The sequence below is a fragment of the Buteo buteo genome, chromosome 5, assembly GCF_964188355.1.
Source record: "Buteo buteo chromosome 5, bButBut1.hap1.1, whole genome shotgun sequence".
In the NCBI taxonomy this organism is placed as follows: domain Eukaryota; kingdom Metazoa; phylum Chordata; class Aves; order Accipitriformes; family Accipitridae; genus Buteo; species Buteo buteo.
This window is the reverse complement of record NC_134175.1, coordinates 32,650,323-32,675,783: the sequence shown is the minus strand read 5'-3', so window position 1 is coordinate 32,675,783 and position 25,461 is coordinate 32,650,323. Positions and strand designations below refer to the sequence as shown.

The window sequence follows — 25,461 nt, the reverse complement described above, 5'->3', positions numbered from 1 at the left end:
CATTTTATTTGCAGCTACAAAGGGCTTTTGACTGATACTGAATTTATACAGAATACAACATACAAGAATACCAGCATACAGTTCACAGGAACATGCATTTAAACACACAACTGTGAATAGGGTGATAGTAACTCTACTCACCATTTCTTTTTTTTTTAATCCCACATGTTATTTTACCAAAATTTCAGTAGCATAACTGCCTGTAAGAATTTTATTGAGTCAAAAGCAGTAAATTACCTAACCTCTTGAGACATAAAAGGAGAGTTTATAATATAAGGGTATTTAAAAATATGTAGTGAGAACTTTAGTTGGAAATTACATGTTTTTCCAAGATGAAAAATGGAAACCAGTGCTGGTAATAACACTTTGTAAAATAGAACTTTCACGTTAGAGATCCATTACAGTGATGTAGGTGACTAAAAAAAAAAAATGAGGATTACAATTCTTTTTATCTTTATGTGTACATTTAAATACATATAGCCGATTTTTCCTTTCTATGGCAGAGTTTGAAGTACTTACAAATGAAAGCAAAAAACAAATTGCTGGTATTAATCATACAGAAAAAAAATTAAAGTCTATATACCTCCTCTGGTCTTTTAAAAAGCATTAATAACAAAGTATTTGCATAAAGTTAAAGCAAGTAAACACTTATATGTGAGAAAACATGCATCTTTTTGACATCTGCGAGCTACTTCTCTTGATCTGCTCTATAAATAGAAACTAATTATGGAGAAACTAAAAACAAGACAATGCCCTAGAAAATAAAAGAGACTGTCTGTTTTAAATGGACTCAAAATAGTGTGAGTAAATCTGTATCATACAGATACACAACCATTAAACACACTTGAATTATAAATCTTTTTCAGTCTAGTCTTCCTCCTTTTACAAGCAATGGTTAAACTTCCACTAACTCCATTCAAAGCAGAATCAGCCTTGATGCATTCTTTCTCTAGTAATATTTTCTGGCCTACAGAGTATCAATATTAACTGTGAATGTCAGAAGAACTGTACAGGCTCTAGTGAAAAACGTGTTCAGTCCTCTGAATGGCTGAGCTCTGACTTTTAAGTGAAGGCAGAGATCAGCAGGTCAGCTGCTGTTCATATTGCTTTCTTACTCATAATCAAAAACCAGAGGCTTGGTGAGTGCTTAGTAAAAATAATCCATTCCTTCCCAGAAATTTGATATAATTTTTTTTAAAATAACTTTATTCTCCTGCTCTGATTATAAATATAACCTCAGAAACAAGTATGATCCAAGGCTAAATTCCAAACCCAAAAGCTGACACAATATGTGGGTCAGCAGTGAGGTTGAAATTCAGATTAATATGCTGAGTCAATCTTGTCAAGGTGGGTGTTAGGGCTTCTCAGTTTGAAAGAGTACCTCAGCTGCTGTCTTTGGACAGTAATATTTCCCAGACTCACTGCAGAACTGCATATCAAGCTGTTTCTTAGACAAAATAGCAACCTGTTTACATATTGGCAAAAGGAAGCTGGCAAAGGACAAAACAGAAGGCACTTCAGCCACTCAGAGGGCACCATTAGAGGGACTGAAATAGAACCAAGTGGGGAAAGTTATCTTCCTTGGGAGCTGGGGGGAGGAGGTGGCTGGATGGAGCCTCAGACCTCAGCCAAGTTAAAAGTTGCATGCTGGATTTCACAAAATTAAATACAACCATGGCCTTTAGACATTTGCACTAAGAGAAGGGAGATTAAGATGCCAGAAATTATTATCCTTCACAGGCAGAGTCACTCAGGAATCCTATCTGTATGATTGCAGATACTTGCAAACATTGATTCACCAGGATACAGCACTGAGCTACAATTCACATAGTTCTAGCGCCACGCAACAGCCCAGCAGTCAAAAAATTTGTCCCATTAGAACAAACTGGCAATCTGCTATGCCTCTTTACAAAATCATCATGGGAGGAAATATCTTTAGGTTTGCCTTAACCTACCATCTGTCTACACAAAAAGTCAAAATGCATTAATTTACATACAACATTTTGCCAGCCTGTAGCAGCCATTAAGCATTATTCCTTTCTCTCACCCTTCACCTTAAAAGGGACTATTCTGTATCCCTTCAGTCGTGGCATATGCATTTTCTGTGAAGAAATAAACCAACGCAACTGGATATGTATCAGTGTGCAAAAAAGCACAGTCTAGGGTGGAATACACAGCCCAGTGCACATGCTCTCTATTTGCTCTATACTGCTACCCTGAAGTGCAGAATATTTGCACAAATGTAAGGAACGCGCAACAGCAGCAGGAGGCAGCACATGTAGCCTAGACCAGTCCTAGTCTGTGCCTTCAGAGACTTATTTCAAACCAGCTGGACATTAATCTAAACAGCATTTACTTGAGTTTCAAATAAATTACACATTCTTAGTCCTAACTTCCTGTTTCAGAATGCAACAACATTTTAATCTATGCTAAAGTGAGGACAAAATGAATCATGTAAGTCTAAGTGGATGCAATGGGCATGCTAAATGAGGAACGGGCATAATCATTTAAAGCAAAAGCAATTAGATCACAGGGAATGCATTTAAATACTTACAGCAGCAATTATTCCATTTCCAGCTACTTGAGACCACGAGACCATAACCTGAAAATTTAGTCAATGACTTCTGGTTTGTAGACAAGTGCTAAACTACAGGATTTTAGCTTTCCATGGTTAACTGATCAGAACATGCTTTTCATTCATTCTTGGTTTTTAGACTTTATTGTTAATGCAGAAAATCTGCATAATACTGAAAGCTGACAGTGCAGTGTCAAATAAATGGAATTTATTATCAAACTAACAGGGCCTGTTGCACTTTTTAGTAATTTTTCATATTTAATTAACTGAAAACTTCACTTCTGAATTTTAATTCACTGACAAATAACTTCATCACAAAATTATGATTGCCTGTAGTCTTTCATGTCCTTCCAGAAGGCTGACTTCAAAAACATACAAACTTTGGAGGGGGAGAAGGGGGGCGGCGAAGGAAACACACTGGAACAACCTTAGCTTGTATTACTGAAAGCAAAATTTCCTGCACAAACTCAAACTGAATAGGATCTTGGAGGTGAGAAAGAGCACAGATGACATAAAGCAAGTTGTGCGAATGGTAACTGGACGAACCTGGCAAAAAAAAAAAAAAAGGCAGAGAATCCTCAAGGCAAGAGATACAACAAAATAACTATCTGCATTCACTTAAAGAAAAAAAGGGAAAATGTTGACAATGTGTTCACATAGCCTTTTGAAAGGGGGAAATAAATTGGAAAGATTAAATAGGATTTATCAACCGTTGGAGGGGTATGGCTTTTTCTTTTCTCCCCTCCCACGTGCTGCATCATGAAGTTTAGCATTACCAGTGCAACATTTTTTACCTTCTCAAATAAAGTTATGAACAGCAGTCCTGATGCCACGAGCATGGCAAAAGTTGTGCCTGGTTCTCTCTGCTACTGAATAATCTACACTAATCAATGTATTAAAGAATAAACCCAAAACAGTTGTCATGATGGCAACCTGATGAGCTATACTAAAATTACCGTTAATTATGTATGCATAATGCTGGGTTTAGTCCTCTGTAGAGGGCCCTAGGCTTGGCATGAAATTGCTCGTCATCTTGATAGGCAGACAAGAACAAACTGCACTGATGTTCAGCTCAACATAATGGTGGTATCTATGTTGCAAAGCAAAGAGGTGAACCAAGCATCATATCTCATAGAAAAAAATAGCATTTGCTTGGTTTATTTATACAAGTTTAGAGGACACTGACATACATACATACATACAAGAAGGGGCACCAAGTGTAGTTCTTTTATGCGCTACAGGAGAACTGCAGAAGAAATGTGTGACACAACTATACATAGGCCCAGTCCTCAATAACATCAAGGTTGCATATTTGTCCATGATAACCATTGAAGGTATGCCAAAACACACCATGCTAGTGGCCAGTCTATTACTTGCTTTATTGTGCCAAGCATTTATAGGCAGGTCACAACTGCTTGGTAGCTCACACAGGAACTTTTGATCTCTACTGGTCAGGCTATTGCCTCCACCTATTTTCTATTTCTCACATTAATCCTTTGCCTGTTCACTTTGTCCCTTCTTTTCAGACACTGTACAGGTTTTGGCTGGGATAGAGCTAGTTTTCTTCATAGCAGTTCGTATGGTGCCATGTTTGGACTTGTGACCAGAACAGTGTTGATAACACACCAATGTTTGAGCTATTGCTGAACAGTGCTTGCACAGCATCAAGGCATTCTCTGTTTCGCATGCTGCTCCACCAGCAAGGAGGCTGGCGGTGCACAAGAAGTTGGGAGGGGACACAGCCAAGACAGCTGACCCCAAAGGATCAGAGGGATATCCCATACCATATTATGTCATGCTCAGCCACAAAGCTGGGGGGAAAGAAAGAGGAAGGGGGGACATTCAGAGTTATGGCATTTGTCTTCCCAAGTAACTGTTATGCACAATGATGCCCTACTTTCCTGGAAATGGATAAATAGCAGCCTACTGGGGTTAACGCACAATAGACACAAAATACCCAGTTATTTTAATTAGTAGCAAAATAGCAATGTATCCCTCAATTGTCCTCTTTGCACCTCTTTTTTCTTCAGTTATTAACAGAAAACTGAATGCATTTACTAAGAGCTAGAACAAAAAGAATACAAATGTCAGGCTTTTACAAGGTCACAAAATACTTGTGTTTAACTGGCAAGTTTGTGTAGAGAAAAAGTACCATGAATGGAAGAGGTCTAGAGTGCATTGTCTAATTTTATCAGTATTTCATTTACACTTCTGCTTCTATTTGATTCCTACAGACCATGTCATCTAATTAGTCTTTGTTTTAAAAGTTTGAAATTCAGTTCTGTAGCCAGGAGTATTAGTCGTGCTTATTTTAGCTGTTACTAACAAAAGACATGCACAGAAGCAGATGACTCTTACTTTAAATCCTATCCCAAGAGACGTAAGCTAATCCACTGCACTGATAAAACAAGATTGGTTTAGATTCACATATACGATAAAAATCCTCTTGAATAGTGTTTCGTAAGCAGACCAAGCCCAAATAAAAAAATAAATTACATTACATAGTTTGACACAGAAATACAATGGTTAAAATTGCATAAGCCTAAGTAGGTCAGAACTCCCACTGACTTCCATATGAAGTTGTGGGGTTTTTGTACTTGCCTTCTCTCTGAAAATACACATCTGTGAAATAAAGTATTTTGCAAAATGTTTTTTGATTCCCTAACTTTATTAACATAAGATCATACTAATTTTCTTTCTAAAAGACTGTTCTAGAACATCAGGAAAATACATGCAAACCCAAATATATTCTGTTCTTGAACTTATTCTGTTAGCAATAACTGCCATATTAGTGAATAACAAACATTTCAGGTAGACTGAAAACCATTTTTCTGTTAGAAATGCATTAGAGATGTAATCTTAGACTTTGCTCATACATCAAGAGTTAAGCTCAGGGAAAGATCAATAATAGATTATTGATTGCAAAATTAAAAAAAGTTAACAGATATGTCTACTACTGGAATTTTCATTAAGTCAATGTAAGAACTCCGGAATGTATCTTGTAGATGGTCTGACTGTCTTCTATAATGACATAATTTTGCAGAAAAGAATCATTTGATGAATGATTAAAATACTGAAGCAAAGAGAGGTTGAGAAAGAGGTAGCAAATGTTTTATGCTTCTGTCAATTTATTCTCCTCCAGGAGTAAAAAGCTCTTCACAAAAGGAATTTAAATCTTTGAAGAGTAAAATATGCTAGTAAAAACAATCTCCCCTATGTAAAATAATATTATATACCCATGACTTCTTCAGAGGCAAAGCAGGCAAGCTGACTGGATAACACATCTGGCACAATGTCAGTATAGAATATCAGGGGAAAGAAGTAAGAGAAAGCAAAGTTACATTTTGAAAATATATTACTATTACAGCAAAGCAGATGTGGATTTTACCTGATACCACTGTCTCTCAAAGAACACTAATCCCATTTATCAGCCAAAAATAACATTTGCCCCTCCTTCAAAAACAATTTGGGAAATGCATCTTTCTGCTACCTATAAAGAGCACACAGCCTGAATATAACTTTTCTTAGTTAGTAATCATAGCTGATTTAAAAGCTACGTGGACATTGCTACTCAGATATTATTATGGACCAAAAAAACATTCTCTCAGCCTCCTCTTATCTGAGCCCAGAGGGCCGGTCATCAGACAGATATGAAAACATACTCTCTGCTTCAGCAGGCTCTTAGTTGTTCTTCTGCACTGAAAGCACTGCGGGGTTCCTATAACATTAATTGAATTTGGGTAGCAATGATATTATGAGGCATCATTGTACACACAAAGTGCTGCTTTTCCTCATCACATGGTAACAGTTTGAACATTCATAAACACCAAAACAAGAATGAACATTTTTAATGCTGGAAATTCAACATACCAGTGATGTTTCTCTCACCGCCATGATTTTTCTGCTACTAATACACACACACTGATAGTCTCATATCCTCACCATTTGCCTTAACATGACATTCTAAACTCCATTTTTTATATGTCCATAAATCTTTCCAAATCCTGTTGCTTAACCTCTAGTCATCTTGTTATTATCTAACTTCCCAATTAGTAGTAAACTCTAAAAATTTTCAGCTACTGAATAATCATTGTCTTAACCGAGAACTTGTAGTCATAGGAGCATAACTCATTTTTTCCACCAAGTACTTCAAAAAGTAACAGCCAATAACAAATTTTAACCTTTAATTTCCATATTGTGCTGAATATCACAGTGAGCAGAATGAGTTTTGTCACTGATTTTAATGGGACTAATCTTGTAACTAATTAATATATTCTTCTTAACAAGACAAAAGTTGGTAAGCTTCCAGGCTTTAAATCTCCACTTGAAAACTCTAGCTTCTTCATCAGAGACTTCTGTAAGAAGTATTTTTGACTTGTACCCAGACAAGTTACCCAGGGTGTTGCAAGACAGGGCTAGCATAGCATTACACTTGTCACCCAAAAATAGATTGTTTTGGAATCTTACCCTTAGTCATATTTAAGCATATATTCCAGAGAGTACGGACTAAAACACAGCACCCCGAATTCCATCTCATATCTTCAAAAACATCTGGTTTCCTACTTTCTCCATCTGGATAACTCTGTTGAAGAGCATTGATTACACTGGTTTTTGTTTTAGAAATAGAAAGCTAAAGCATACAAATATACTTGTCGCAGCTAGAAGACACAAAACAAAACATAAGAAAAGTCTTTTGTGGTATACAACTTCTAACCCTCTTTCTAACACTAGTCTGAACAAAGGACCAGGACTAAGCATTGTACATGTTTGTATACCCAGAGCCCAAGGAATTTGATGAGTTTTCATAAAGCAGAGCTTATAGCATTGTGCTCTTGATGAAAAAAGTTTGCAGCAGCTCCAGCTTTAAGCAATATAAAACAAGCTAGATGTCTGCACATTTTAGTACCCAGGGGTGGAAAAGCCTGAAGGAAATCTTGGGAAGAACAATATTTAGGAAGTTTAAATTTCCATTTCCACCTTGAATACAATTCTAACATGATCATGCAGATGAATTTGAATTTACTAAATTCTGTGTAGGAAAAAAGTCTGTTTACAGAAACAAAAATTGTGTAACAAAAATATTTGAAACAAAGCCCTTTCCTCCAGCATATGGATGAGAAAGAATCATTAAATTCATTCTCCAACAGGTATTTAGCAGAAGTTTTGCTCATAATTGCTTTTAGAATGACAAAAATCAGTCAAGTTGGTTTTTTACAAAATAGGGATGAACCAAAGTTATCTCACGATGAAGCTTGAATCATCTTTAGGTTCTTCCTCTTCAGAATTTTTTTATGAAAGACATTTAAGAAGGGGTTCAGTTGTGCCAAATTAAGGTTGTCATGTCAGATCAATAGATAGGATATCAGATTCAAAAACAGAATCTCTTGTATCAAAGAAAAAAAGGTGCTCCTGAGTTCAAAAGCAGTATGCTTTTGGTCTCACTATATATAATACTGCTATTATAATTTCTTACTAGACCACATATCAGCTAAGAACTTCATTTACTGTCTTTCTCTTTTTTTTGTTCACTGATCATAGCATAGGGATGTGGATAAGACTCAAGAGTCATTCTGGGGAAAAAGAAATAAAAAAAAAAAACCAAAACAACTCAAACTCACCAATTAAGCTATATCCCAGCTTGAAAACTGCTTTCAGTCACAGAATGGCAGACATAAGCACCTTGCCTCTGAAGATGATGAAGTGGCTTCAAATACATATCAACAAGAAAAGCATATGATAATACTAGGGAGCGTCTTGGGGTTTTTTAATTGATAAGAGAGCTCTTGAGTTTTGTTAATAAGCAATTCTAGCAGATTTTTGTGTTCAAATAGACAGAAAAACCTGCCTTTGTAAAACTTTAGTTCTATAGGAACACCAGTGATATTTCTGAAAACGTACCTGCCTACAAGACAACTTTGGATCTTTAAACTGAGACACATGATGTCTGTCTTTCAGATCAGTGTCTACTCAGCTTAGGAAAAAACAGCAGCCAGGACATCATGAGCTACAAAAGTTGTTTGCATCTTTAATAATGCACAAGTACTTCTATTCCAGTTTCTTTGAACTTTATAATACATTAATTTGTCTATTTGCTTTTGAAATTACAGATGAATGAATTTATGATTTTTTTTTTTAAAAAAAAACTTTAATTCTTTCATCTAAGATGTCTTGCCTAAACAGAACTGATAACCATTAAAAGCATCAGTATAACATATTACTCACTTTCACTGTTTTGCTAGAATGCCCCTAGGTATAGTAACAATGCTTAGTAGTGATAAACACAGACCAAAATTCAGACCCATGAAGAGATATATAATTCATATGTTAGAAAGTTCTTGCATATGTGTGGATTATCTTGACAATCAATTCACACACACACACACAAAAAAAAAAAAAAAAGAAAAAAAAAAAGGAAGGTTGGGACCTAGAGGGTAAATTTTCAAAGCTCTATACAGGAGGTAGACTCATTAATCCTATTAATGAATAATAGGATTAGTGTATACACCACTTATATGTGGCTTTCAAAAAGTTCCACATTTAGACCAAACTTAACGAAGCAGATGAAATAAAAAAAAAATCCTAGTAACGTACCAGTGATTATTCCTTTCTATTCATGTATAAGCTGCTCAACAGTACTTTTATGTCTTTGCTGGAATTACCACTGCTGGAAAGCAGTAATTGTAAGGCAGATTTTATTGTTTTGGCTATAATATAGAAATGTTCCTATCCTGCTGAATCTTCCATTTCTTCTTTCTACATTGTAATAACGGGCATCCTTATATCTCTATAAAAGATACTACATAGCATAACTGTGTCCTCTACATTAAAGAGGACACACAGGTTAATGAAATGTAGGATCAGCATTTCTCTGACAGTGTCTGCATGTCTTCTGGTTGCCAAGCTACAAAATACATTCAGACTTTTGGGGTTTTCATATATGAAAACAGCTTTTGGGGAAAGTGTCCAAACAAACATCTGTGAATGAGGGTTTTGTATTTGCTCACAGAACAGACACTACATCATGAGGATCAAACTTACCCACTTTCTCTCTCACAGGCAATCTAAAAACCACCACATGTTTAGTTGCCTGAGGATTTGCTGTTCTTATTTCTTTAACCTTCACAAAAGGACCATAAAAGGCATCCGGTAAAGTCAGTTTTCACAGTTACTATGCTAGACCATCTTATTAGGAAACAAATGAAAACCACAACCTCATTCCACACAAGCTGCAAAACAATTTCCATACAGAAGTGATTTTGGCCAGAGTAAAGTGACACAAAAGAAAGATTCTGGTCCAAAATTAAAATCAGCTATGCATCAGCTCAGATATAAAATAGCTGACATTCCTTGCAGGTGTCTTGTGTATCTGTCATTCCGTGTAGAATATTTTCAGGCTGAGATATGTTGACCTATTAAATGTTTTCACTTAGAAGAATATACATCAGAAATAGCTGATAAAAGCCTCTGAAGAAAAGTAATTGAAGGAAGAGTTGGACACATGACTAATTTTTCTTTAGCTTTATCTTGGACAAAGTACTATGGTGAAATAAATTGCATAGGACTACTTCTGCTATTAATTTTCAGCAAAGCGTGAGCATTTCTACGACCGCCATTAAATAGTCTCAAATCCAAACACAGGGACTTTGCATAAAAACCAACTATTTCCTAACATACATGACAAAAATCCTATTTACAGAAAAATTCTAGGAAAAAAGAGTGGAAATTTAAACCAATTCAACATTGACAAACAAAGGCACATTTTAAATGCAGTAATAAGTGCATGCCCTTCAAGCTTTTCAGTTTTATAGACAAGAGTGCAATTTAATATTTTTAATTCTATGCAGTTGGTTATTTTTATTCTTGCAAAGCTAGCACAAAAAGGGTCTAAACTATCACTAGTATGTTCTGGTTTATTCTATAATTTTCTATGCATTGTAAATGGGTGAAACCATTGCTTATGAATTCTGGTGAAAGGTATGGAATGAACCTTAATCACAGTGTTCTGAATGTCTCCTACTATGTAAGTTCAAAGCTGAAGTCTGAACCCTAAGTTTTTTGGACAGTGCAAGACAGTGATCCTGAAACATAAAAATAAACTGAGTTTGGATTAATACCTGCCCAATTACACAACAATCTCTGTGAAATACCACAAAAAGATATCCCCTCCCCCAGAATATCATCAAACGCTCTGGGAAATGAAAAGTGTCTTGTAAAAGAAAAGTGTTTAGCAATTCTGTTTTTCTGCTCTGTGCATCTGGTGTCGTTCTGAATGCATAACCTATATATAGCATCTCTAGATGAACTAACCAAAGGGCAGAACAATGACAAACTCACTGAACAGCCAAAGCAGAATCCTGCTTCAAACTCCCACCCAGGCAAGAAGTTGATATATACAGTGGCCAAGGATGGGTACTACCATTCACCGATTATACCCTCAGTTTCAAGCTACCTTTAATTAATGATTAAGTAACATTCAAAGCACAAACCTTGCCTATTCCCAGTTTGCTATGAGAGTTATGTTGTTGCAATCACTATTCAAAGCACTGAAGCTACCAAGCAGATATATTGGACCATATGAGCCCTTCTTGCCAAAATATGGAAAGGGTTTAAGCTCATATCCCAGTTCTGAATATTTCTGAAGAAGAAAACAGAATCTGACATATTAGTTTTAAAGGGACAGACTACAACTGTAGAATTAAAATTCCATCAGGGCAGGACAGGCAAAGAAGGGAAACATTTCCCACTATAGTGACTGAGCATGCTGAGGGTGCAGCTGAGACACTGACCTTTGTGAGGAGGGAGATTAGGTATGGGAAGCATTACACATCTCTCATCTTTCTTCCCCAGTAACAGCCAGTCACTGCAAGAAAGCGTACACTGCACATATATAAGGTGCCATACTTCTGTTAGGAACATTTTTCTTTTTATCCCCTCCATGTTCTGCTGTAATTCATTTCCACTTGGCATTCCAGCTGTACACCTTGCCCAGTATGTTTCGGACAGAAAAAGCAATAGCTGTCCTACTGCTGATTAGTGGAACAAGAATGAAAAGAAAAACCAAACTAACCAAAAGGTATTTTAATGCTCTACTTTAACAAGGATTCACCAAGGTCTGCCTGATTACCTTGTTATAATTTCTTTTTTTGGTTCGGTATTTTCTAGTAATTTTAAACTTGCAATGGTACTTCATGTCTCCATAGAGCCACTATTCCTGTTTTGCACAGATTATTAATTGTTCAGAAAGGTATTTGGAACTTTAAGGTCTGCACAAGCTCCTTAACCCAAAAAGTTGGGTTAGTATTACACAAGTCACTAATGGAAAAGTGACTCAGAATGAAAGTATTGATTAAAAATAGCTTGATGTGGTTAACCATAATTTATATGCTCTACCTCAGGGCAAGTAGCTTCTGACATACACTTGGTCATGCTTATTGGAAAACCTATAATTTTTATATTTAGATATATTTAGATTTTTACAAACAGACTAGGAAAAGAGGTGAGGGAAAATTCTTTATAAATCTAAAGGAACATAAACCAACTAGAATTATATGTTTGGAGCAGTGTAATCTGCAAGTTACTTAAACACACACTAGCCAATACTTCTGGTGATAATAATCATCTTTTCATTTACTTCAGAGCTATGTCAATACTAGTTTTCAATTTTACTGCACACATGTGCAATTTAAAATAACAAAATATCCATGAAAGTCTTTGTACATATTATTAGAGAAAAGGTCTTTCTTTTCATTCCATATGTAACATCAAGGTATTAATATGAAAGCTCCGTTTGTCTAAAGAGGCCACCTGGAGCTCTGTATTATATTGTCATCACAAAGCCCATTTATTATACCTCTAGCTGCATATTTGTGCATAAGTAGGTCATGCAAATCAGATAGATCATTCCAACGATCAAACTTCACCCATTACATGTCAGGATTATGTCAATCAGGGTGCTAAGAACCAGTCATTATACATCTATTCTATTAAAATGCAAACCACAGAACTTCAGAGTTCTGTGTATATTTCAGGAGGATCATAGTGTTCAAAAGTATTACACAATACGATAAGAGGTACCCACATGTAAGTGACTGGATGTTTAGGCTATTCAATGTGCTTTTATTTTGTAGTATTTTCTACTCTTATAGATCATAAAGATTGTCTAAATGCACACAGATTATAAATTTCATTACACAAAAATCTGCTCTAATGCACCACAAGGACACTTGCTTCATTGTCAAAGAACGCAGAAGGTATTTGAAAGAGACTTTTAGTTGACTTAGCAGACATGGCAAAGGCAAAGTGAGGTTGCACAGTAGCTGGTCAAGACAGTCTTAACTCCATGTAACAGGATGGATCATAATACAAAGTAATGGTGCGTCTAACCTCCTTAAGAAGTCCATGAAAAGTACAATTTGGCCTCACACATGCTGTAGTTGAGAACCATGACTAGCTGTATCTGGGAAACTCCAGCTCAACTATAAATTGAGACTGTCAAGAGGAATGAGTGGCATATGTGATTTATAGTGCATAAATAAGAAAGGAAGGAGGAGTAAAAGGCTATGGACAATTTTTAACACTGCATAGCCAAAAGACACTCTATAAACATAATAAAAACGCATATTGGGACACTCTGGGGTACAAGAAGAAATATGAAACTATCATCACACTTTCTTTTCTTCATGTGTGGCTTTCATACCCGTAGTAGGTGATCATCCAGGATGCATGTTGCTTTTTCAAGGAAGCATTGAGAGACCTCAAGCAACAGAGCAGATTATTCTTCTAAATTCTGATTTCTGTGACAGCATACATAGTCAGTGTATACACAGCGAGAAGTATCCCAGCTTCCTCCTTTTTCCTCCTACTGCCAAGCCACGCTAGATTGTACAAGATTCCTACTGACTTCAATGGTTTCAGTTTGGGCCACATTCTTTCTGGAATTTTGTAGCATTTTACAATCCACTGTAAGATGTTGAATTACCTTTATTGTTTCTCTTCTTGGTTTTTACTTAAAGCCATTTACTTAATTAAGTCCAAGCATTTAAATGGTCTTTATGACATCACTCATAAGATACTGGAGTGCTACTGTTGCTATATTTACAAACACAATTGTTTATTTACCTGGAATTTAAAAATAAAAAACCCAAACACTACTCATCTATTCTCTCCTGCTCAAAATGTATGGCTAAACATTTCTCAGATCCTTGCAAATACGTATATACAGACTTCAATCTTCACAGAATAAAACATCAGGAAGTTTCTAACAACACACAAAGAATAAAATGGCTTCATTAAAATTGTGCTTTTCCATCTATGAGAATTTTTCTCACTGGTCTGAAGAGTGTACCATGAAGAATTATGCATGCCAAGATAAGAGATGTGGTAGATGTTTATATAAATATCTATGCTGAAACTGATAAACATGGAGTTTTCTGGACATCACCATAATGTAACCCAACTGTCCAATTTTGTAGAAGATTATGAGTACCTCAGAAAAACTTCGATAAGTAGAAAGGTCTGTTAGATATTAGAGTAGTTCCAAGTTAATGGTTGCCTGATAGTTCACGTAAGTATGAAGCTATTTGTCTGTAACCATAGCATTCAAAAGCTAATAAACATCTAATTGCAGCAAAGATAGAAAGACTCTGGTAAAAGGTATGGAAATAGATTTTTTTACTTCCTGCAGAGAACTCCCCATCCTAGAGCACCAAAAACCTCACAAGCACACCTATGACAGTAATCTGAAACAATCACTATATAGTTAAAAAGGAACTGGGAAATTCTGTCATGTGACATAACCATATATATGTTAGTAGGGTGGAAAGAAAAGACAGCTCATATCAGTCAAACTATACACAAAGTAAAATTTGACAAGCAGATACTTCTGTAACCAATGCTACTCCTTAAACATAAGCAGCACTAAGGCTTGAAATAAAGCAAATGCATCTTTCAGTTCACTTCAACTTGTAGAAAAAGAAGAGGTAAAGGACATCTGTTGGGATCACTGAACCAGAAAAAGATGTCCTCTGCGACATCCCAGTCTTCGAGCAACTAGAGTACTCATTGCATGATTAAACTCAGATTTTAGAATACCACTGATGATAATAAAAAGCAAAACTGAGGTTCTAATTTTTAGATGCCTGGAGCACCATTCACTCAACTGAAGATAGTAACAATCATGGTACTCTGCAATTAAGCTGTTCTAAAGTTTTTCATAATAGTGACCACAAAATGAGGCCATCCAAAAGTCAGACTCTAATTTTCTAGAAGCCTATGTCACTAATGGTTGTGAATAGCTGGGAGCAGCTCAGTGTAAAATAGAACTTGCACAAAGCTGGGTAGGAAACTATTGTTTATTTTTGAGAAATTGAAAAATTTGTCCTAAGTAAAATTCAACCTAGCATATTTCTACTAACAAAAAAGTCAAAATTCAAGTTATTCCACATATTTAGTTTGAGCATTTACTCTTTTCATGCTGAGGACTGAATTTTAAAGATCAATAAAAAGCTCATTTTTTACCAGAAAGATCCAACTTTGAACCTGGGAGCCAGAATATCACATATGAAGAATTTTAAATCAAAGCCAAATCATTCTAAGAAAAATACATGTTCCATACATAAATAAAACAGAACTTCTTAATGAAATATTTATTCAGAAAAAAATCTATTTCAGATTGTAGTATTTTCAGCGAGATAAAAGTGATTAAATCTGTGGGAGACATATACAATGGTCCTTCCTGAATAAAAGGATGGAGAGGTAGTATTGCATGGTGACCAGTTAATGGTATTATCTTTCTATATATCCAGTATTAATATATACCCACATATCCTTAGTCTTAATGAATACAGAATATTTGTACACTTAGTTTGCCATTTTCCTAGTGCTAATATTTCAGCACTGATTCATCATTCCCCAAATTTGTCACCTCTTCTGTTTTCTGTAGGACAATTGATGGACAGGATCCTCAAAATCTTAGTAATCCTATTCCTAACAAAGCTGTAGCATTCATAGGTTCTTAGTATTTTATACTCCCAGTCAGGTATATAACTGCTGATTACTTGATTGTAATAAAATCACGGAATGACAGATTTTTTTACAGATGTTCAGAGAATTATTCATTCTTATTAAGAGATTTGCAACATACGCAGACTTTGTATTTAGTAATGCTTAGCCCAAAAATAATCAACAAAATATTAATCCATATCTAAATGTCATTGGGAATGTCAGAGAAGCCTTTGAACAGCAAAAGCACAATATGCCTTATGTACCTGAAATCCCAGGCAGGGTCAAAAAAAACATAACACGAGTATATTTTTCATCCTCCTTTGAAAGTGCCAGCACATTTAAAACCATCACTCATAACAGTAAATCAAAATCTCTCAGTACTGCTTGTTGAAACTGGCTTTCAAGATAGAAGGTGAACAAAAAAGACCTTTTAAAATAAGTTTTAGGGAATGTATAAATTGTCTGAACACTGCCACGGACAATCAGTTTTAATAGCATATGTCCGACAGCCTAGTATGGTTACTTGCCGTTCTGGGAGCCTGCCAAAGAAAGAGATCCATCCAGAAATTATGAGGAAAAAAAACTCAAGCGAAAACTGATAATAACCCATAACTTACATTCTTTTTTATCTATTCTAAAACTTTCATTCAGCATCCATCATCATAAAATCAGTGTTCCTGACACAGCATGGATTAAAACTTCATTTTAATAGAGAAATACTTTTTTTAAAAGCCTGAAATTCTTTATCTATTGACAAACTGTACAGTAATACATTCAAGATTTATCCCACTGCGCAACTTTCCAGAAGAGCATCTGAGAATTATTAATAACATAAGCATCACTGAAACATTGAATGATATAGGATCACCTAAGTTTTGTAGATAGAGAACAGCTAAACAGCAGAGATCATAGACCAAATCAGCAGGAAACCTTACAGCACAATTAATATCTCCTAAAATATAGTCCTGTTTTAACTTCTAGGAAATGTTTCACCAGGGGAGAATATTTGTTAAAGCAGCGACTACCTCCCTTTTTCTAAATAATTTAAGTGAACCTTATTTCTGACAGACACTGGCACCTCTGGTTACCAAGGGTTCATTTTACTATTTAATAAGAGCTTTGATGAGACTAGCTGGAGCAATATCTATCTGGACTCTGTAAATAAAGCTGTGTCTGCCCCGAGAACGCACAGTACAGGTGTGTGCTAACGAGCAGGGTTCTGGTTCAACCACTAAGAGAAAATCTTCAATAGCTAGTAACAACAGGCTAGTAACAACACGGCATTTCAGATACTGAGCCCAGAGCCCAAGAACCCGGTACCCGGCTGGCAGACAGCTCAGCTTTAATGGGACTCACAAGTTCGTCTCTTCTCTTCCTACTCCCGCACCTTCATTGCTCATCACATCACAAATGCAGCTTTAAGGTTTTTCACCTTAACTAGCAGTGTGAGGATCACGCTCCTCAGAGCAGAGAAAGGCCAGGTGCTGTGCCTGAGAGAAGCCAGAAGAGAGGTAGGCACACCAGCACAGTGCGGCCAGCATCTGTCAGGCACACATGCTGCTGGGCCTGCCCTCCTGAACTCCCTGATCAGTGCTCTGCCCTGGCCCCATGGCTCTCTCCAGCCCACCAGCCTGGGAATTAAGTCCAGAAGTGTGATTTTCCATAGTGAAATGTGTTGGAGGGACCCTAAATCCAGACCTGTACCCAATATCCCATGGTCATGGTGCACTAAGCTCCATCTGGACAGTTAAAGCTCTTGCACTCTCCGGAGAGATTTATGGATCTGGAAAAAGGCAAGGAGGAGTTTTGCAGCCTAATAGCTCTCTCATCTAAGAATGGGGAGCTCTAAATTTTGCTCTCAGGACCATTTCTTTCTTTTGTATTCAGCATAGCAGGGATCAGATGAGTAACTTAAGTTGGAAGGGCTCAAGCATAGAACAGATATGAGATCTGCAGCTTTCCTGTTGTGAGTGTCTCCTACTTCACCAGTTTGAGACAGGCCCCTGACCACCACTGGGAAGCACTGAATTCAGTGCATGTGCCTGGAGGTGATGGCGATTTGGGGTGCCAGACCGCACAGCAATAGACTGAGACATTCTTTATTTGTAGCTGCCTAAACCCCTTCACTGAATCTACCTGTTTGTCAATGTTAGGACTGCAGCTAAAGCTGAGTCTGAAGAAGCCCTTGAGCTTCTTACAAAAGGAGAATTTAGCAAGGAATTTTAAAATCTATTTTGACATAGTCTGCAACATAAAAATCAACTTTCCTCTTACAGGATCTAAACATTTAGGACTCCTCTTTCTTGGCTTTGTTGCTGGACTTCTGATCTTTTTATGTCGTTTCAATTTATGTCTATAATGCAACATTTTCAGGGAAAATGGCACGTGAAATTTTAAACTTCTATTTCCTTTTATATAACACTTAGAATATTCTAACCTGTGCTGGTTTTATACTGTAGCTAAACACCCTAATTTCTTTTACACATCTCTTTTCAGATTTTCCAGTAGTTCGTGACTGCAGTCATCTAAACAACGCATTATAAATACCTGCCAGAGTAGGAAAGGCTCTGCTATCGTGTTCTTAGGCAAAAAAACATAAAAGAATACTGAAGTGTCACTTTAAAATTACATTAGTTTCTGAACAGATGCGAAAGAGCTTACTTTCATATTAGTCCATGTAAGCCTACATAATCTCCTAACAATCCAGGATCTAAAATACATACTTTGTGCATCACTGCATACTCATTTGACAACAAGCTTGATAACATGCTTTGGTTTGCTATGAATGACTGAAATTTTGAAGAAACTGCATACCCCAACAAGCTCACAGAAATATGCAATTTATGGTGAGATTTGCAAGTGCTCTGTACTTGTCTGAGTGCTTTTACAGAACAGTGGATATCAGTGTAGTGGATATGAGTGGTAAAATGGCTGTTGATTTTAATAAAATCTAAGTTACACAAGTGATAGATGCATTGAATCTCCAACCCTTACTGGGTACCAGTCCCTCTGGGCACTGTCATTTCCTGGTATTCTGCATGCTTCCAGGGGTAAAAACCCCATAAAATGAAATGTTCATATTTTAGTTTTCATAAATCATGCTTTCCACAAGTCCAGCTACTCAAATCTACATTAATTCAGCTCTGTTTTTATGTAGCAGATGGTTCAATGGGACTGACCTTCTCAGTCTGCCTAATGTCTCCCCTTAAGCCAAAGGTTCATTTATGGCTGTCCAATATCACACCCTTTAGATGTCAAGTGGACTGAACAGAGGCACACTTTTCCTAGAGGACAGAGAAGTGGTAAAACATCTCAATAAATGAAAGAAATTACTGTGAACTTCCAGGGAATAGCAGACATTTTCTGTCAGTTCAAAGTACTTATGCTACTATTTATAGAAGCTACTTTTATGTTAAGGACTTTTCAAGGCTGATATGGTCTGGTCTGATAGAAGGATGTTCAGTTTATGCAGAGCTTGGAATCTGGCCCTAAGTTACAATGAAGCTGGAATGAGTTGAACCTTCACAATTTATATTTTACAGAACAATGACAGTTTGAAATATTTAAAAAAAATAATCTTAAAATCACATTAGCTTCTATAAACAACCCCAAAAAGCAAAATTCTAAAAATCATAGCTATCTCTAAGCTACCTCTGTATCTCTTGTTCTCCCTGCCTAGCATAAATAATACTAAATACGAAATACCTGGTTGAATGTAGCAATAATTCCTTTATGTTATTATTGCCCAGTGTTAAAGCTGAATATAAAACATTTCATTACTTTAACACTCACTTTAGGCTTCAAAAACCACTGCATTTAAAATAAACCTTTGCTGAAAGCTTTATTCAATGTCTCAGTTGTAACAAAGTCTATTACAATAACATGCATGAGATCTAAAGGTTCAGCACAAAGATGAGTATATCTTTTATATCCACAGCAGGGAGACAGCTATTTCCTCTCCTGTCAGGATGATTTATTCAATAAAAAGAGAGAATATAAATTTTAAAATGCACCTATTTTTTTCTGCATCTCAAGAAATAGCAGCAATCTTAGGAAATTAAGAAAATGGACGCCACCATAGATATTACAACACTAGGCATTTTGGAACAACAAACTGAATCTCGGGGGAAAAAAAAAATATCTATATTGCAAAGACTTCTACACTTTGGGTGGTTAACTCAAGAAAGTCTGTCCTCTGTGTCCCCTGTGGTTTTGCACTCCCTTCACAGTCTTTTTTTTAATTTGTCTTAAGAAGTTTCTGAAATTTTCTGTATAGACATGTATCCATGTAACTTATATCCAAAGACATAAACCAACCTGCTTTTGGTGCATTAATTGGCAGAAAAAAATATCTACAGGGAATTTTAAAAGCTGAAGTTGAATTTTAAGCAGGCGGGTTTTGAAAGTATGAAGTACCAGGCATAAAGAAGTGAAAGACAGACAGGGTTAAAAAAAAAAATCAGGTCATTCTCTGTATTATGCTTTTTCATAAGCCATAGTGAATAGTACAAGTAGTACCAGCAATATAAAAGGGACCATCTATAAAGGTTGACATTCTCCTCCATGGATGGCTTCGGAGCCAAAATTTTTGTATTTTATTCCCATCCGACACCTTATCTGAATCACTTTCTCAATCTCTTCCCTTGAGCATATTTTCCTAAGTTATGACAGGAAAAGTGGAAGTAGTGTAAAACTTAAAATGAAATCTTAAATTTTCCCTAGAACATTTTGTCTTTTTAATTGCAAGAAATGCAATTGCAGCAGGAAAGGAACAGAAGAGAAAGAAATGGAACTTGGTCTCTGCCAGCTTTATAGAGCCAACAGTACTGTGGCAACTGGTACTGACATTATGAATACTTTCAGGAAGTTCTCATTCACTGTAAAATTTTGCAGCAATACTGGAAAACAGCAAATGAGGAGAGGTCAACAGTAACCACATGCTCTCTGATGAAGTTTTGTTTCATGCTATAAAACCAGGGAGTCTAGCAAAGCAGAACTCACAAAAAAAGACTATGATCACTAACTCTCACTTTCATATTTACACCTTCTGAATTGAATTTTTAAAGAGAGATTTTTCCCCCAGAATAATAGCCTTTGGCAGCATCTGGAAGAATGACACTGCAGTGACATCCATAACACAGACTGTGAGCAGATGTCATGACAAGCTGAGAACAATGTCTTGCAACAAAGCGAAGTGACCGCACAGTGATAGATTGTGAGGATGAAGCAAGCATTGCTAAGAACAAAGAACAATGAAACCATAGAATTATATGCTTTCCTCTTCCAAATTTCTCAACAGCTTCATTCAAAGGCCCTTCTAATAAGCTAGTAATTAGGAACATTTTAATTATATGATTGTAAGATGAAGGCAACCATGATAAAAGGAATTACAAGGCCAAGCTTAGATGATGTAGATACTACTAACATAGGATATTTTTACTTGCTCATTTTAGACAGACCTCTTTTCACATTACCCTGAACCAACGTGGATTTAAGATCTCTGTAATCACATTTAGCAAGGCGTTGTGTTCCAAATAATAAGAGCAATTATTCAGCAGGGTTTACTAGGCATACAGGACTTCTGGGTCACATCTGGTTGATTTTTTTTTTTTTTGGTGTCTAGGTCAACTTTGTAGACCTAAAGATAAGTACATATAAATGCACCTTCTCTACATTGTTTGAAAGGCCAGCATAGGCCCTCAATTCTCCCCTCTTTACACATAAGTGCATCTCATAATGTATGCCCCATGTTTCTATTAAGATGGATAGATGAGTGAATCCAACTATTTTCCATCAGCTGTATTTCTTCATGGTCAGCCAAAAAGGGGTCTCTAGTCCCTACAACTAACAGCACAGTCCTCTTCTTCCATTATCATTTATTATTACATGCAGGCAATGGACACACATGTTCAGATACTGACCGGCGCAGCTTAGACATGATCCTAATGAGTTATAAACACATTCTGGGAAGTCATCAAGAGGAAATCAGAAAGGTGCATTACCCAATAATGTGAGAACAATCGTAAAAACATACACATTTAGTCACTTTAATGAAATTAATGCATTTCCCCTGACTCATCTTATAAAATCCCAGTCATCCAAATAAATGACCCGTGAAATAAACCTCAATCTAAATTAGTCCATAACCTTCAAGTCTTTCCCCCACCAAAATCTATTGAGTGTTTAACAGGACCACATCTCACTTATAAAGCAACCTTTAAGCTTCATAGGTTTATTCCTCAAGGAACATATCACAAAGAAACGGTACAATTTCCCTTTTATTTGCCTTAGTTCTAGAAAATATATCACAGGAATGTCCAAAGCACCGTTAGACTGTGGACACTTGGTTACCATTGCAAAATGCAGCAGTCTGATACTGCCAACATATTCTCAAGAACATACTTCTCCTACCCTATATTCTTTACATAAATTGACTTTTCTATTCTCTGTCTTTTTTCATTGTGTAACTACTGAGTCAGCTTATCCCCAAACTTATCAGAAGTTAGGAAACTGCAGTCAGTATCCATAGTAACTTATACCACTAAAGGCCTTGGTGTATATTGTTCAGTGTGGAAAACAACATGAAGCAGAAGAAAAAGCACCACTTCTATACTGCATCTCTCATATGCCATTTCTTTATGACACCATATATTGTTATTCCATATACATATTTAATTACTCATAATAAATTATTCCATATTGAACATGGATAGGAACCAGGCTGTGGTAGATTATATAACATAAATAGCAGTATTTTACTTTTGTAGCATAGACATAAGTCACTTGCTAATTGGATTTGCACATTTGGACATCAGCCTTTAATCTCATGCTTCATTGACCAGGGAACAGTTGCATTTGTTCCGGGCTTCCTAATTGTGATATATATCTCTGATAGTATAATAGTCAATCAGACTCACCTGATACTTAAGATTTTCCCATATGAAGCAGGGCCTGAGGAAATTAAAGGCATCCTGTCTGTGAAGTGTCCTTCACTATGTCCTTTAAGTGACATTCACAGGAAAAGTAGGAGGTCAATGATCATTGTGTCTCATGACACCATGCGGGACATGCAGAATTGCTGATCCATATTACACCTGAGTGGATAATGAAAAATAAAATGTTAAATTCCTTGAATTTTTGCATGGCAAATAAATTTTTAATGACATATTTATGCAAGAAGCATCAGAAATTTCTAAAATGGATAGAAGAGTTTTGGCTTAAAACCACAGGGTAAAATCCCACAAGCAGAGCCACCTGTAGGTTTACCCATAAGTCAGCACAGTTCCAGATCAAAAATGTCCCAGCAGATCCATTTTTAAGTTGTTGTCAAGCATCACTGCAAGATTCACTGTAATGTGGACCCTCTGCAAAAAACCCCTAACCTTGTTATCTGTAATAACAGGTATTGCAGGGCCTAGGTTGTAATAGACTTTTTTTTTCTTTTAATCTCTAATTTAGTTAAGGATTCCTAATTAAAAACAAACAAACAAAAAATGAACAACAACAACAAAACCAAGAAAAAACAAACGACAACAACAACGAAACCAAACACCAACCTCATTCTATTTCTGCAACTTTTAAATATATTATTATTGGTAGCATATTGTGAAGTTCTTCAAGTTTATCAGGGTTGTGTCAGACACCCAACTGCTAAATTACACAAGAAGAAGACAAAACCATCCTCTCCTAAAAAGAAGAAAAATCACCAGACAAGGAAGAAAGAGCAGTAGAATCACCCTTGTACCCAACAGAGAATTTATAATCAATTTATAAAATGCATTCAGTACACTGTCAAATTTGTAAGGGTTACAGTAATTCATTCTTTTTTCAATTCACATTTTATGTATTATGTCTCCAGAATGTCTTTACTTTTAATACTAATTATGAGATGACTAAATAAATGCTCAGTCTCCAGTATTATGTTTATTGCCCCCCCCTGCCTTTTTTGGACATAATTTCACAAAAAAGTACCAGTTCTTTGTTTTAGATCCTAAATGACCTACTTGATTTTCTCCAAATTTGTTAGCATTTTCTTTTTAGAATACTCAGGTACTTGAGTTTTGTTGGCATAAGCAGAAAACAAATTTCAAAACCAAATGTATGAGAATTCATAGAAATAAAACAGTAAATTCACACACACAAACCTGTTCTAGAAACACTTGCAAACTTATCCAATGAATAAAGAAAGTAAAGCTCTACTGTTTTTCTTATCTGAACAGGAACAACCAAGTAGCACAGCATAATTTTTTAAACTTCACAGTCCTTCTTTGAGATAAAAGCTCAGAAGACATTTTGGCAAATAAACATGAACACTGTTAAGAAATCATGATCTAATTATTGATATTGCACAAACAGAAAAAGACTACATTAATCATATAAATTATTCATTCTACAAGCTATAGGCACAACTAGGATGATATATATTGATGAATTTTACTTTCTAAATTTGCCTACTTTTTAGGCAAGCTAAAATGTCAGGTTTTAGTATTTATGTGTAATTCCATGTAATGCTACAACTCGCATCTCTTTATAACATTAGAAGTACAGTCACCACTACTAAAAAAGGAGAATTTGTTAGCATTTAGCACCCCAAAATTAAGAGAACAGGGAGGAAACCAACTTATAATTTAGCAAATAATATATTGCTAAATGTCAACTTTTACATGTTATCCACCTCACTTAAAAAAAGTGTCATGGAAGCAAAAGAAGTGTCTCACCTTAGTTACAAAGTCCTCGCAGCAAGAGAGGTTTAAATAAATAGGTTTACTTTTGATCTTAAATGTTCATTTAAGTTGTTTCATATATATCAGTCAGCAGGTTCACAAAAGAAAGGCAGTCACAGAGATCCATTTGAAAAAACAGGCCACAACAATACTAAGTTTTCAACAAGCTGAAGGGTTGTCATAGGCTTTATGAGGCCTTAGGCAAGTGCACACCACACACACACGTATGTAGGAAGTCCAATATATCATTGTTGGGGGCGAGGGCGTGGGCAACAAAGGGCTTTCTACACCTGCCAGGCAGATCTCCCTGCACACCGCCATGTGCAGGGTGGCACAGCTCACATCTCTCCCTCCATCTCACATGTCCAGCAACAGATTCGCTGTGCCGGGGCTGACAAGCTGAGCAGGGGGATGAAAATAGGGAAGCATGCTTTCTTGCATGTAAATTTATGGTTTGAAAGTGTTTCACCATTTCTTCTGAGCAGTCTAAGTTTTCCTTGCCTTAAAATGGCACTGTGGTCTATCACCTCACCTGCTCCCGAGTACTGGCTCTGTACAGCACCTGTCTTCGGCACTGGGCGATACACCAAAGAACTGGGTGGGTAGGGGGAGGCAGCAGTGTCATATAACCTACATTTATGTGAGGCCCTGATCACAGACTTCCATTCAGAGATGATTTTTTTGATATAGGAATGCAATTTGAAAATACAGATCTTCAGACCTCCACTGTAAATACAAGATAATTACTTCAATAGGGAAACAAAAACTTTTTATCAGCTGAAGTCCTGCCCTGTAACTCCTACAAGATTAAATTCGTAGTGTCTCTTTAAAGTCTCACTGCTGTATAATTCTTTACTTTTAAGCCTCTTTTTCACGTTCTTTCAATCACAGAAGTTCCCTCAAACCCATACTAATATATTTTAAAACACAGATTAGTTCTCTCGTGTTTAATAAAAGTCTACTTAAATTCTTTTTCAGCTTTGTTATCACTGAATATTGTGAAATCTTCCAATGAACTGAACGTATCTCCATTCTGTTCAAACAAATCCACTTCAATGTTAACATTTTAAGGACTTATTTAGAATATAAACAGCACACATACTGAACACCCAGACTTTGTTCCACAGAAGCAAAATGAAACAGGATCCTTTGATATATTCC

At 36.2% G+C, this 25,461-nt stretch overlaps 1 protein-coding gene across 3 annotated transcripts in view; it reads left to right on the top strand.

Moving 5' to 3' along the window:
* The window catches only part of B3GALT1 (beta-1,3-galactosyltransferase 1), a 218,858-nt gene that overhangs the window by 157,089 nt on the left and 36,308 nt on the right, over window positions 1-25,461 (top strand). The window lies entirely within an intron of this gene.